Raw genomic sequence first — 15,327 nt, forward strand, 5'->3', positions numbered from 1 at the left:
TAATTAAGGAGTGTTCGATGGCTTATGTACTTTAGCCTCATTAGAACTCCCCATCTTGTCTTTGCAGTGAAATCACCTCATTCTCTCTGTGAAGCTCAGTAAACATCACTCGGCAGCTGAGCCCTGAAAAGCAGCTGGCATATTCCAGCAACGGAATTAACTCGACTGTAATAGGAACTGTTCTGAACATGAATGGGAGAAATCGTGTGACGCTCAGTCTCAGGGTTCCAGACCTGGATGGAAGGAAATCTGAGATCACTGAATTTTGGGCATGTTTCGTGTGGGAAAAGTTCAACAACAAAACCTTGCATTTATGTAGTGTCTTGAATGTAGTAAAATGACCCAAGGCATCCTTAGCCGCAGTATGAAATAAGATTTGACACTGAGCTATCAAAGCAGATAGGGGAACAAGGGATCAAAAATTTGGTCAAAGAGGTTTTAAGGAGATGACAAAAGAAAGTGCTGGGAAAACTCAGCAGGTCTGGCAGCATCCGTGGAGAGAGAGACAGAGTTAATGTTTGAAGGGTTTAAAGAGTGTCTCAAATGGCTATTAGAAAGTGGGCAAAATGTGGAGTTGGGCTGGAAGATGGGAATTCAATGGCGACAATTTCTGTTGCTCAATAATGCAGGGCAGTTGTAAAAAAGGCGCTTGGGAGTACCTTTCTGTTGTTTGTTCACTGTTATGTATGGAATTTACATAACTCACAGAACCTGTGTCCAAATTGGAGTCAGTGCTTGTGGAATCCATAGATTACAGTGTACTGTGCACGATCCATGAGGAGAGACCAGTAGTTGTGGTATATTTGGATTTGCAGAAAACCTTCGTTAAGGTGCTACACGAGTGGTTGTTACGCACGGTTAGGATTAAGGGTAATATATCAACATGGATTGAAGATTGGCTAAAGGACAGAAAACAGAGAGCAGGAATAAATGAGCCATTTTTGGGGAGGCAGAGGGTAAGTACTGGTGTGTTGCAAGGTATAGTGCTTGGGCCTCAGGTATTTACAATGACTTAGATGAGACCAATACAATATAACACTGATATACAAAGCTCGGTGTCGTAAACTGGGAGGATGAAAATGGATATAAACAGGTTAAGTGATTGGACAATGTGGTGGTAGATGGAGTATAATCTGGGGAATTATCCACTTTGACAGGAAGAAAGGCAGAATATTTTTTAAACGACACAAGATGAGTAGAAGTTGGTATTTGAAGGGACGTGGGCGTGTCATTACAGAAAGTTGATAATAACATTAACGGTAATATGCAAGTACAACGTGTAATTTGTAAGACAACTTTGGAAGTGTTGTAATGTAAGGAGCAGGTAGATTCTACACACAGCAATGTGATAATGACCAGATAATCTATTCAGTGATGTTGGCTGAGGGATAAATATTGGCCAAGTCACTGGGGAGAACGCTCCTGCTCTCCTTCGAAACTGTGCCAAGAGAATCCTTCACACTCGTGAGGGCTCGGTTAACATCTCATCACAATTGCAACGCCTACAATAGCTCAATATTAAAATGGGAATCTGAGTCTGGGTTTTATACTCTCGATATTCTGACTCGAGGTGAGAGAGCTAGACACTGAGCTACTGTTGCACCGTTTTGTCCAGGTTTTGGTTCTAGTCTTACTTTCCATTTGCTCGCTGTCCTCTCCTCTCATGGGAGGCCACACATCTGACCATGGCACAGGTTCACTATGCCCCCAATACTCCGAGTAGCTAGTTCACACGTTTGAGTTTGGACTGTCTTAGTGGACTATTCATCCATGATCGGCACTGAGCTCGAGCCCCACCTTCTCTGGGGAACTCAAGACCCACTATATGTCCATGAAAGAGATGAGGTGGGGAGAGAAGGGAGCGTTGCTGGAGAATATACTGAATTAAGAGGGAGAGAGGGAAAGCAAGGAGGAGGTGAAGGGAAAGAGGAGGTAGGATAGACAGGAGAGGGAGGGGTGGGAAGGCGAGTGGAAAGGTAGGTGGGGAATGGTTAGGTGGGGGGGGGCAGGGGTGGGGAGGTGAAAGGGAGGGGAAAGGGTGTGTTGGCTGCGAGATAGGGAGGGAGGGGGTGGGGAGGTGTTTGAGTAGGGGAGGTGAGGGGGCCGGGAGTGTGAGGGGAAAGGGGATGAGGCATTAAGTAGGTGAGGTGGGGTAGGGTGGGAAGAAGGAGAGCCTGGGTCAGTTTAATCTGTGGGTGAGAGCTTCCAAAGGTCTGAAACCCTCCCACGTCTATTCCATTATCTGAGAAAAGGGTAAGAAGGAACCTCTGTCCTCCAGAAGAAATGGTTTCTTTAAAAAAAAAAATTAATTTAGAGTACCCAATTAATTTTCCAATTAAGGGGCAGTTTAGCGAGGCCAATCCACCTACTCTGCACATCTTTGGGTTGTGGGGGCGAAACCCACTCAGACACGGGGAGAATGTGCAAACTCCACACGGACAGTGACCCAGAGCCGAGATCGAACCTGGGACCTCGGCGCCGTGAGGCAACAGGGCTAACCCACTGCGCCACCGTGCTGCCCTAGAAGAAATGGTTTCTAACCACATCACCCCGCCCCCAAAAATCCTGGCACCTTCCTAATGGCAATTCCAGATCCCGGAGGATTCCTACTTTTGGTTCCATGAAGTGAGTACAATGAGAGGAAGCACAGATGTGTGTGTGAGTGAGACAGAGATGTGAGCGTGAGAGAGAGACATGGATGTGTGTGTGAGAGAGAGATGTGAGCGTGAGAGAGAGACATGGATGTGTGTGTGAGAGAGAGATGTGAGCGTGAGAGAGAGACATGGATGTGTGTGTGAGAGAGAGAGATGGAGATGTGTGTGAGAGAGAGAGATGGAGAGATTTGTATGAGAGAGAGAGGGAGAGATGTGTATGAGAGAGAGAGGGAGAGATGTGTATGAGAGAGAGAGGGAGAGATGTGTATGAGAGAGAGGGGGAGAGATGTGTATGAGAGAGAGATAGAGAGAGAGCTGGAACACAGAGCCCGGTTACTAATATTCATACCCAGGCTTGAGTTCTGATTACAGATACTCAGAGCTGAAAACCTACCGCACTCCTGCCTTGATCACAGAGTATTTTTGTGAACACTTTTCGTGTGTTTTTCTCAATCTGTTTCTCTGTAAATGATGCTAATAGTCACAAACATTCCTGGAGTTTTCAGGAATTATGGTCACACACTGGTGTGAACAAAAACTGCGGGAAAAACCATCAGGAGAAAAGTACTTTTAAAAATGATTGAAAGGCACGTGGGCGTCACTGGCTGTGCCAGCATTTATTACCCATTCCAAAATGCCCTCTATTTCAGAGGGATTTTAAGAGTCAACCACATTGCTGTTGGCCTGGTGTCACATGTAGGCCAGGACAGGTAAGGATGACCGATTACCTTCAATGAAAGACGTCAATGAACCCAATGGATTGTTATGAGAAGTGACAATGGTTTTGTGGCCATCATTCGACCTTTATTTCCAGATTTTTATTGAATGCAAATTTCACCACCTCTTGTGGTGGGACTAGAATCTGGGTCTATAGACAGTGTCCTGATGCACTGGATTATTAGTCCAGTGATAATATCAATACATACGGCCTCCCCTACTGTTTACATAGAATGTATAGGACCGAAACACATCATTCGGCCCATCTAGTCAATGCTTGTGTTTATCCTCCCCTCAGCCAATCAGCTTATCCTTCTATACCTTTCCCCTCATGCATTTATCCTGCGTCCATCTGTGACAGTCAGTTCTTTTTTTTTGGAATAAATTTAGAGAACCCAATTCACTTTTTCCAATTAAGGGGCAATTTAGAGTGGCCAATCCACCAACCCTGCACATCTTTGGGTTGTGGGAGCGAAACCCACACAACACGGAGAGAATGTGCACACTCTACATGGACAGTGCCCCAGAGCTGGGATTGTCCCTGGGACCTCGGTGCCGTGAGACAGCAGGCCTAACCCACTGCGCCTGGTAGTCAGTTCTAACCAGCCTCTGGGTAAAGGAGTTTCTCCCCATTCCTCTCTTGGATTAATTAGTGACTAATTTCTAGAGAAAAGAAGCCAGTATTGATCAGTCTTCCGTGGTGGGACCGTTTGATTTGTCACTGGGAGCGCTGTGTGCAATCACTGTATGATGAAAGTTGCCAACACTTTTAACAGGGATTGTGGGTGGAAGAGGTCAGTGGGGATGAGGAAGATGATGTTGTTGTCCATCCAACCTGGTGTTTAAACATTGTCCTCCTACCTGCACATTTGCTGAGTGGGAAGTTGTACGGGGACAGCAGGCGGAGGTGGGGAAGCTTTGCTGAGCTAGTGCAGAGTGTTTGATACACAATTTCGCCCTGATCCTTTCCAAAAACTGCCAGGGAAATTTAAACTCATCAAATACTAATTCTGTGGGACTGTATTTCAAACTGACATATTTATGGATTCTTATTTTCGGAGCTGTTTTGCCATCTCAGAGCATCTGTGTGATTTATCCAGTGAACGGAGATCTCCACTCAGTCTTTCGAAACTGTATTCGGGTAACTATTGCTGAAGGCTTGAACTCACTGCTTTCCACTTTAATATGCGAAGCAGTTTCCCCTCTTATTCTTTTGTATTGAGTTGAAGTTGGGCTCGAAGCATTTTTATTGAAAGCCAACCTACCCATGGCAGTCAATCTGCCTGTGGGTGTGTTTTTGAGAGATGCCTGTTGGTTTAAATGTTGTCCTTTGACTTTGAAAGCTGCGATTCCTGCACAAACTGGCCAAAAGGGAGAGGCTCCTCCGCCTGTTCCAGTCAGCCCGCCCCCTTCCTCTCACCCCCTCTCCAAAATTAGCCGTAGACTTCTGAGGGAAGAGAGTTCCCGATTTCCACTCCCTTTTGTGTGAGGAAGTACTTAATAATAATCGCTTATTGTCACAAGTAGGCTTCAATGACGTTACTGTGAAAAGCCCCTAGTCGCCACATTCCGGCACCTGTTCGGGGAGGCTGGTACGGGAATTGAACCCGCGCTGCTGGCCTCGTTCTGCTTTACAAACCAGTTGTTTAGCCCACTGTGCTAAACCAGCCCCATACTTCCTGACATCACCCCGAATGACCTGTTACCAATTTAATTTTAAGGTGATGACCCTTGTTCTGAACACCCTCCCCCCGCTCCCCACCCCACCGAGAAATAGTTTCTCTAGTATCAATAGTATCACCCATAATCTTCTCTATTCAAGGGAAGAGCTGTCTAGGTTATGTAACCTTCCAGTATGATGTGCAACGAATTCCAGGATATCTGTTATTCTATTAAAAGTAAGGTTAGGGGGGGGTTGTTGGGTTACGGGTATAGGGTGGATATGTGGGTTTGAGTAGGGTGATCATGGCTCGGCACAACATCGAGGGCCGAAGGGCCTGTTCTGTGCTGTACTGTTCTATGTTCTATGTTCTATGTTCTAAACAAAGCCCCAAACCTCTCAGTTAGATTGCAGTCTGCAACTCACTCCCAGGTATCTATTATTATATTTATAAACCACATGAACCCCTCAATTAGACTCCTGTCTGTAACTCAATCCCGGGATCTGTTATTTTAAATATAAATCTCACAGAACCCCCTGATCACATTCCTGTCCCGGGTATCCATTATTCTATTTATAAACCTCCCAAACCACTCAATTAGATTCCAGTTTGTGACTCATTCCTGGGTATCTGTTATTCTTATTTATAAACCTCATGAACCCCACAATTAACCTCCTGTCTGTAACTCACTTCCAGGAATCTGTTATTTGATAGGTAAACTCCCCTGAATCCCTCGATTAGATTCCAATTTGTAACTCATTCCTGGGTATGTGGTCTATATATAAACTCCCTAAACCACTTGAATAGAGTCCAGTCTATGACCCATTCCTGGATCTGGTTTTCTATATTTAATCCAAATGAAGTCAAAACAACCTGGGCGGGATTCTCCCAGCCCTGGGCCAGGCCGGAGAATCCCGGCGACCGGGGCCACGCCTTCCCGACACTGGCACGAGATTATCCGCAGAGCAGAGATTCGGTGGCATTGGCGCGGGCGTGGTTGGCACGGTGCTGGTCGCGGGCCGCTCTACACGGCCGGCCCGCCGATTCTCTGGCCTGGATGGGCCGAGCGGCTGTAAGAAAAGAGCCGAGTCCCACTGGCGTCGTTCTAACCTGCGGGACCTGGCGGGACCTCAGCGTGGAAGGGGGAGGGGTGGGTCCGACCCTTGGGGGGGGGGGGGGGGGGGGGGGGGGGGTCCGACCCTGGGGGGGGCCTCCGATGTGGCCTGGCCCGCGATCGGGGCCCACCGATTGGCGGGCCGGCCTCTCTGGCTGGGGGCCTCCTTTCCTCCGTGCCGGCCCCTGCAGCCCTGCGCCATGTTGCGTCGGGGCCGGTGCATTGAAGGAGGCCGCTGTGCATGCGCGGGTCCCGCGGCGCACATTTTGCGCCGGGATCGGCAGCTGGAGCGCGTTGCAGATCCCGGCACGGTGAGTAAAAATGATTCTGTCACCCCAATTGTTTATTTCTACTCAAATATTACATGTACTTTTCCTCATCTCTCTCTCTCACTGAAAGACTTTTCTTCACACATCTGATCTGACAGGAATCTCATGTACCTACTGCGGCCGTGTAAAAATCCATCAAGTTTCATTGGTACAGCCAGACTGTAATGAGAAGCAATTTGGGTAGTTTGGACTGATTCTCTCGGTACCCATTATTAACCACACTCAAATCAGCAGCTGTTTCTATATTTGATCTCCACACAGGCAGCAAACCCTCACTCGTATCTTTGTCTAAATTTGCCTCCTTGTATTTTCAGCTTCTCTTTGAAATTCCTCCCAAAGCCTCTTTTGGGGACGAGAATCCCATGTCTGACTTTTCCCAGTGGCTATTTCTCCTTCACAAACCCAGCTTGATAGAAATAACTTACATTTAGGAAGCGCCTTTCACAATGGAATTTGGCCATTCATTGCCAATGGAGTGGAGCATCAAAGTTGGGGAAGTGCTGCTCCAACTGAATAGGACATTGGCGAGACTACGTCTGGAGCAACGAATAAAGTTTTGGTCCCCGCGAGGAAAGATGTTACAGCTTTAAACGCGGTTCAGCGAAGGTTCACTCGGCCGATTCCAGGGATGAAGGACTCGTTCTATGAAGAGAGATTTGAGCAGTTTAGGCTGATACTCTTTGGAGTACAGATGAATGAAACGGGATCTAATTGAGGATCACAAGGTGCTAAAGGGGATTGACAGGATAGACATCCCGTTGAACAGCCAGAGCGAGAGGCCATATTTTCAGGCTAAGGAGCGGCAAATTTAAAACAGAAATGAGAAGAAATTGCTTCACTCAAAAGGTGGTGAAACTGTGGAATTCTCTACCACAGAGTGTGGTGGATGACGGCACATTAAGCACGTTTAAGGAGGATGGATAGATAAGTTGTTAATTAGTAGCGGGATGAAGGGTTATAGGGAGCGGGCAGGAGGGGAGATCAGCCATGATCGTATTAAATGGCAGAGCAGGCTAGAGGGGCTGAATGGCCGCTTCCTGCCTCTAGTTCCCATGTTCTTATCTCAGGATATAGGAAACACTTTAGGAGTGTAGTCACTGTTGCAATGTTGGAAACAGAGCAGACAATTTATACACAGCAAGATCCCAGAAACAGCAATGTGATAATGACCAGATAATCTGTTTTTTTAAATGACGTTGATTGCAGGATAAATATTGACCAGGACACAGGGACAACACCCCTCCTCTTCATCAAAATACTGATCGTGGGATCTTTTATATCCACCTGACAGAGAAGACAGTTCTGACGATGGCAGCTCTGACATTGCGGCACTCCCTCAGGACTGCACAGGAGCCTCAGCCTGGAGTATATACTCCAGTCTCTGAAGTGGAGCTTGAACCCATGACCTTGTGATGCTGAGGTGAGAGTGGGACACACTCAGTCCCAGAATCATAGAACATAGAACATAGAACAGTACAGCACAGAACAGGCCCTTCGGCCCTCGATGTTGTGCCGAGCCATGATCACCCTACTCAAACCCACGTATCCACCCTATACCCGTAACCCAACCCTCCCCCCCCTTAACCTTACTTCCTAGGACACTACGGGCAATTTAGCATGGCCAATCCACCTAACCCGCACATCTTTGGACTGTGGGAGGAAACCGGAGCACCCGGAGGAAACCCACGCACACAGGGGGAGGACGTGCAGACTCCACACAGACAGTGACCCAGCCGGGAATCGAACCTGGGACCCTGGAGCTGTGAAGCATTTATACTAACCACCATGCTACCCTGCTGCCCTACAAGAATCGACCCCAAGACCTCAGGGATTGTTGAGGGTGACAGGTCCCTCGCTGCAAATCCATGTGGTGCTATTTAAACAACCTCCAACCCTCCCATAAATTTAGTGCACCCAATTATATATTTTATCCAATTTAAGGGGCAATTTCGCGTGGCCAATCCACCTATCCTGCACATCTTTGGGCTGTGGGGGTGAAACCCATGCAGACATGGGGAGAACGTGCAAACTCCACACGGACAGTGACCCAGGGCCGGGATTCGAACCCGGGTCCTCAGTGCCACAGTCCCAGTGCTAACCACTGCATCGCATGCCACCCCTCAATGCACCATTCTGGCAGGGCCTTAATCATCTCCGTTCCAGGACATCACTGCAGGAGTTCCTCAGGGTCCTGGACCCAACCATCTTCAGCTGCTTCATCAATGAACTTCCCTCCATCATAAGGTCAGAAGTTTGGAGATTTGCTGATGACTGCACAATGTTCAGCACCATTCGCAACTCCTCAGATACTGAAGCCATTTATGTCCATAATCAACAAGACCTGGATAGCATTCTAACTTCAGCTGATAACTGGCAAATTACATTCAAATCGCACTAGTGTCAGGTAATAACTATCCGTAACAGGTGAGGGTCCAATCATTGCCCCTTGACATTCAGTGGCATTATGGGCCAGCACGGTGGCGCAGTGGTTAGCACTGCTGCCTCACAGCGCTGAGGACCCGGGTTCGATCCCGGCTCTGGGTCACCATCCGTGAGGAGTTTTCACATTCTCCCGGTGTCTGCGTGGGCTTCCTCTCACAAGTCCCGAAAGACGAGCTGTTAGATGAATTGGACATTCTGAATCCTCCCTCAGTGTACCCGAACAGGCACCGGAGTGTGGCGACTGGGATATTTTCACAGTAACTTCAATTCAGTATTACTGTAAGCCTTCTTGAGACAATAATAAAGATTATTATTAATTGCCCCTTAATTGGAAAAAACAAATTGGGTACTCTAAATTTATTTTTAAAAAGGCATTAAATGGCATGACAATCACTGAATCCCCAACTGTCAACATCCTGGAGGTTACCATTGACCAGAAACTGAACTGGACCCAGCCGTATAAATACTGTGGCTACAACAGCAGGTCAGAGACTCAGAATCCTACAAAGAGTAAGTAACTCACCTCCTGACTCCCCAAAGCCTGTCCACTGTCTACATGACAGAAGCCAGGAGTGTGATGGAATATTCTCCACTTGCCTGGATGATTGCAGCTCTAACAATACGCAAGAAGCTCAACACCATCCAGGACAAACCAACCCTGCTTGTTTAGCACCCCTTTCACCTTATTAAATATTCATTTCCCCCCCACCAGCGACGAACAGTGGCAGCCGTGTGCATCATCCACATGATACACTGCAGCAACTCACCAAGGCTCCTTTGACAGCACCTTCCAAACCCATGGGGTTGGCTTGTCCATCAGCGGGATTCTCCGCTTCGCCGGCAATGCACTCACGCCTGGGGATTTCCCGACGGCGGGGGGGGGTGCCCACAATTGGCCAGCTGGCGGGACGGAGAATCCCGCTGCCGCCGGGCGCGCGCCGTACCAGAAAACGGGTGCGGAGGGACGGAAAACCCGCCCCCGATCTCTACCACCTAGAAGGACACGGGCAGCAGATGTATAGGAACAGCATCACTTAGAAGATCCCCTCCAAGTCACACACCATCTTGACTTGGAAATATATCACTGTTACTGGGTCAAAAGCTGCAACTCCCTCCCTAACAGCACTGTGGATGTACCTACACCACATGGACTGTAGCGGTTGAAGAAGGCAGCTCACCATCACCTTCTCGAGGAAATTAGAGACCGGCAATAAATGTTGGTTCAGCCAGTGTCACATACATCCTGTGAACAAATAAAAAAGCCATGGAAAGTCTGGGCTATTTGACCTGATGGGGCATCATGGATCAGGCTGACCCAGTATTCCTCTGGCCTCCACTCTCTGCACAGATCATTAAAGAGCCATTTGGAGAGAGGATACAAGCCGCAATCTTGTCTTTCCTCCTCCCCTGAAAGATCTTTTACTGACCATGGATTATTTTCCCAAGAGACCCCAACTGTCAGGGAAGTGTTAAATCCTAGCAACGCCGAATCTAACCAACCTCCAGCCCTTTTCAGATGTGATTGTTTTGCAGACAGGAGTCTAGCCCAGGAATGTCCAAATTAAGCCTGGAAACAGGTCCCTTGAGGAGGTCCCATTTCTTTTTTTGCATTTACGTTTCTCCTGGGTAATTCGGGAAGAGCTGTTCACGATACTGCTGCTTCATTGCGGTATGAGTCAGGAATCAGGACGCTGCTAGAGCTGTTAGCATCAGCAACTTGAGATTGATGTAATCTATTCATATGTCACCTTTCACAACGTCCATCATCGCAAAGATCTTACAGAGAATGAAATGGAGATCCAATGCCTATTTGGGTTTTGAAAAGCAATCATTACTACATGTCCAATCCAGCTTGCCGTCGTCATGTAACTTTTTGCCATGAGGGATACGCTGCAGGCAGCCATCTTACATCAAGTTAAAGACACAACAGGAGAGAGTCTGTAATCTTTGAGCTTGTAACAATCTCTGATGAATAAAAGCTGACAGCCACACAGATTCCTAGACGGGGGGACACACAGAGATAGACACAAAAATAAATGTACACACAAACACACACACACACACACACGGACACACAGGCGAATACAGAGATAAACATGTACACAGATACAGAGACAAGATGTTCTCAGTTCTGGCTCTCATCTATATTTTAGTGATTGGTCTGGGAAATTACCTGCTGTTGGGAGAATTCCCGGGTCTCACAAGGTCAGGCAGTGTAACAACTAACAGCTGATTAAAGTGATTTAGGCCTGGAATCGAATTTGGTCCCATGCCCCAGGGATATTGTTGATCTGAAATTCAAATACATCCGAGAAGACTCTCTTAATCAGTTCTACCAATCAGCGTGAGCGTTTCCAACACAACAGACTATCGATAAAGCTGCAAACATTTAGGAACTTTGAAATTAACATTTTATTTGCAAATTGCTTTTATTTGCATTTACTGAACAAGTTAAAATCTGTAAATAGTAAAGCTCCCTCTACACTGTTCCCATCAAACACTCCCAGGACAGGTACAGCATGGGGTTAGATACAGAGTAAAGCTCCCTCTACACTGTCTCCATCAAACACTCCCAGGACAGGTACAGCACGGGGTTAGATACAGAGTAAAGCTCCCTCTACACTGTCCCCATCAAACACTCCCAGGACAGGTACAGCACGGGGTTAGATACAGAGTAAAGCTCCCTCTACACTGTCCCCATCAAACACTCCCTGGACAGGTACAGCACGGGGTTAGATACAGAGTAAAGCTCCCTCTACACTGTCCCCATCAAACACTCCCAGGACAGGTACAGCACGGGGTTAGATACAGAGTAAAGCTCCCTCTACACTGACCCCATCAAACACTCCCAGGACAGGTACAGCATGGGGTTAGATACAGAGAAAAGCCCCCTCTACACCAGGGGTGGGCAAACTTCTCCGTGCAAGGGCCACATTCAGAAATTCACAATTTTAAAGGGCCGCATAGTATATTAAGTAAAATAATGACTTCACCCGGTTATGATTCTGGGCGCCTCATATAGAACATAGAACAGTACAGCACAGAACAGGCCCTTCGGCCCTCGATGTTGTGCCGAGCAATGATCACCCTACTCAAGTCAACGTATCCACCCTATACCAGTAACCCAACAGCCCCCCCATTGACCTTAGCCGCATAAAGACCTTTGGCGGGCCGCATGCGGCCCGCGGGCCGTAGATTGCCCACCCCTGCTCTACACTGTCCCCATCAAACACTCCCAGGACAGGTACAGCACGGGGTTAGATACAGAGTAAAGTTCCCTCTACACTGTCCCCATCAAACACGCCCAGGACAGGTACAGCATGGGGTTAGATACAGAGTAAAGCTCCCTCTACACTGTCCCCATCAAACACTCCCAGGACAGGTACAGCACAGGGTTAGATACAGAGTAAAGCTCTCTCTAGTCTACACTGTCCCCATCAAACTCTCCCAGGACAGGTACAGCACGGGGTTAGATACAGAGTAAATCTCCCTCTACACTGTCCCCATCAAACACTCCCAGGACAGGTACAGCACGGGGTTAGATACAGAGTAAAGCTCCCTCGACACTGTCCCCATCAAACACTCCCAGGACAGGTACAGCACGGGATTAGATACAGAGTAAAGCTCCCTCTACACTGTCCCCATCAAACACTCCCAGGACAGGTACAGCACAGGGTTAGATACAGAGTAAAGCTCCCTCTACACTGTCCCCATCAAACACTCCCAGGACAGGTACAGCACGGGGTTAGATACAGAGTAAAGCTCCCTCTACACTGTCCCCATCAAACACTCCCTGGACAGGTATAGCACGGGGTTAGATACAGAGTAAAGCTCCCTCTACACTGTCCCCTTCAAACACTCCCAGGACAGGTACAGCATGGGGTTAGATACAGAGTAAAGCTCCCTCTACACTGTCCCCATCAAACACGCCCAGGACAGGTACAGCATGGGGTTAGATACAGAGTAAAGCTCCCTCTACACTGTCCCCATCAAACACTCCCAGGACAGGTACAGCACGGGGTTAGATACAGAGTAAAGCTCTCTCTAGTCTACACTGTCCCCATCAAACTCTCCCAGGACAGGTACAGCACGGGGTTAGATACAGAGTAAATCTCCCTCTACACTGTCCCCATCAAACACTCCCAGGACAGGTACAGCACGGGGTTAGATACAGAGTAAAGCTCCCTCTACACTGTCCCCATCAAACACTCCCAGGACAGGTACAGCACGGGATTAGATACAGAGTAAAGCTCCCTCTACACTGTCCCCATCAAACACTCCCAGGACAGGTACAGCATGGGGTTAGATACAGAGTAAAGCTCCCTCTACACTGTCCCCATCAAACACGCCCAGGACAGGTACAGCACAGGGTTAGATACAGAGTAAAGCTCCCTCTACACTGTCCCCATCAAATACTCCCAGGACAGGTACAGCACGGGGTTAGATACAGAGTAAAGCTCCCTCTACACTGTCCCCATCAAACACTCCGAGGACAGGTACAGCACGGGGTTAGATACAGAGTAAAGCTTCCTCTACATTGTCCCCATCAAACACTCCCAGGACAGGTACAGCACGGGATTATATGAAGGAATAGAGAGAATCCAACACTTAGTTGGATGTCATGGTAAACAGTGAAGCTGGGAAGAGAAATATGTATTGGACATTGATAGGGCGAGTAAGTGGCTAAAACTGTGGCAATATAATTCAACAGAACGATCTTGAGGTCATCAACTTTGTAATTAAAGTTTTTCCTAAATTGTGAGAATGTTGGGGCACAGAGGAAGGGCACAGTTTGGGGCTCAAATATAAAAATCACTAATAGCCAGTGGGAAGATACAAAAAACATTAAAACAACAATATTTGATTGAATTGAATGAAGGATGAAGGCTGGAGTTTTCACATTCTTCCCATGCCTGAGTGGGTTTCACCCCCACAACTCAAAGATGAGATTGGCCACACTAAATTGCCGTTTAATTGTACCTTGTGTTGCCCTATTATGTATTTTCTTTTATTTCCTTTTCTTTTCATGTACTTAATGATCTGTTGAGCTCCTCGCTGAAAAATACTTTCCACTGTACCTTGGTACACGTGACAATAAACAAATCCAAATCCAATTGGAAAAAAAGAATTGGATACTCTAAATTTATTTTTAAAAGATTGAATGAGGGCTGGAGTACCTAGCAGACGGAAGTTATATTCCAGCAATGTGCAAGAAACTCAACACCATCCAGAACAAAGCGGCCAACATGTTCAGCACCCTACCCACCATCGTAAACATTCACTCCATTCACTGCTGAACAGTGGCAGCCGTGTGTACCATCTACAAGATGCACTGCAGTAACTCACCAAGGTTCCTTAGACAGCACCTTCCAAACCCATGACATCTACCATCTCGAAGGACAAGAGCAGCAGATACCTGGGAACCCCACCACCTGGAGGTTCCCCTCCAAGTCACTCACCATCCCGTCTTGGAAATATGCCGCCGTTCCTTCACTGTCGCTGGGGCAACATCCTGGAACAGTCTCTCTAACAGCACAGTGGGTGTACCTACACCATATGGGCTGCAACGGTTCAAGGCGGCAACTCAGCACTACCTTCTCAAGGGCAACTAGGAATGGGCGATAAATGCTGCCCCAGACAATAATTCTCACATCTGGTTTTGTTACTGTTATATAAAGCTTTGGTTAGATCGCATCTGGAGCAACCCTGTTCCTGGAGCTGGACAACAGGAAGGATCTCTTGACCTTAGAGCACAATGTAGGTTCACCACAGTGATACTGAAACTAAAAACATCATTGAAGGCTGCACAGAATCTCTTGCATTCACTTGATTATAGAAGACATTTCATTGAGATGTTCAAGACGATTAAAGGATTTGATAAGATCGAGGGAAATTATTTTCTTTGGTTGGGAAAGAGTCCAGAACAAGGGGCAGAACTTTAAAATTCAAGGATGACCGTTCAGGGGTGATGCAAGGAAGTGCCTGTTCACAGAAAGGGGAGATGAAATCTGGGACCTTCTCCTCAAACACTGGCGAGGCTGGAGATGAATTGAAAATTTCAAAGCAAAGATTGATGGATTTTTCAGCAGGTTTGGCAGGAAAGCGAAGCAGATTTAACATTTCACGTCCAGTGGTATTTTTCTTCAGAATTGCCCAGTGCAGAAGCCGCCTGATCTGCTGAGGATTTTCAGCATTTTCTGATTATTATTCAGATGTCCAGGACCCAGGATATTTTCCTTTATTGATAGATATTTGTTGGGTCAGAGTGTTAAGGATAACAGATCCACTGTGGTAGATGCTGCTCGGATACAGATTAGCCATGGTCTATGGTGGAACAGGTTTGAGGGGCTGAATGGTCTCCTCCTACTTTGACATGTTTCAGCTCAGACGAGGAGGTTGGAATGCTCTCA

Source organism: Scyliorhinus canicula, chromosome 19, assembly GCF_902713615.1.
Source record: "Scyliorhinus canicula chromosome 19, sScyCan1.1, whole genome shotgun sequence".
NCBI lineage: Eukaryota > Metazoa > Chordata > Chondrichthyes > Carcharhiniformes > Scyliorhinidae > Scyliorhinus > Scyliorhinus canicula.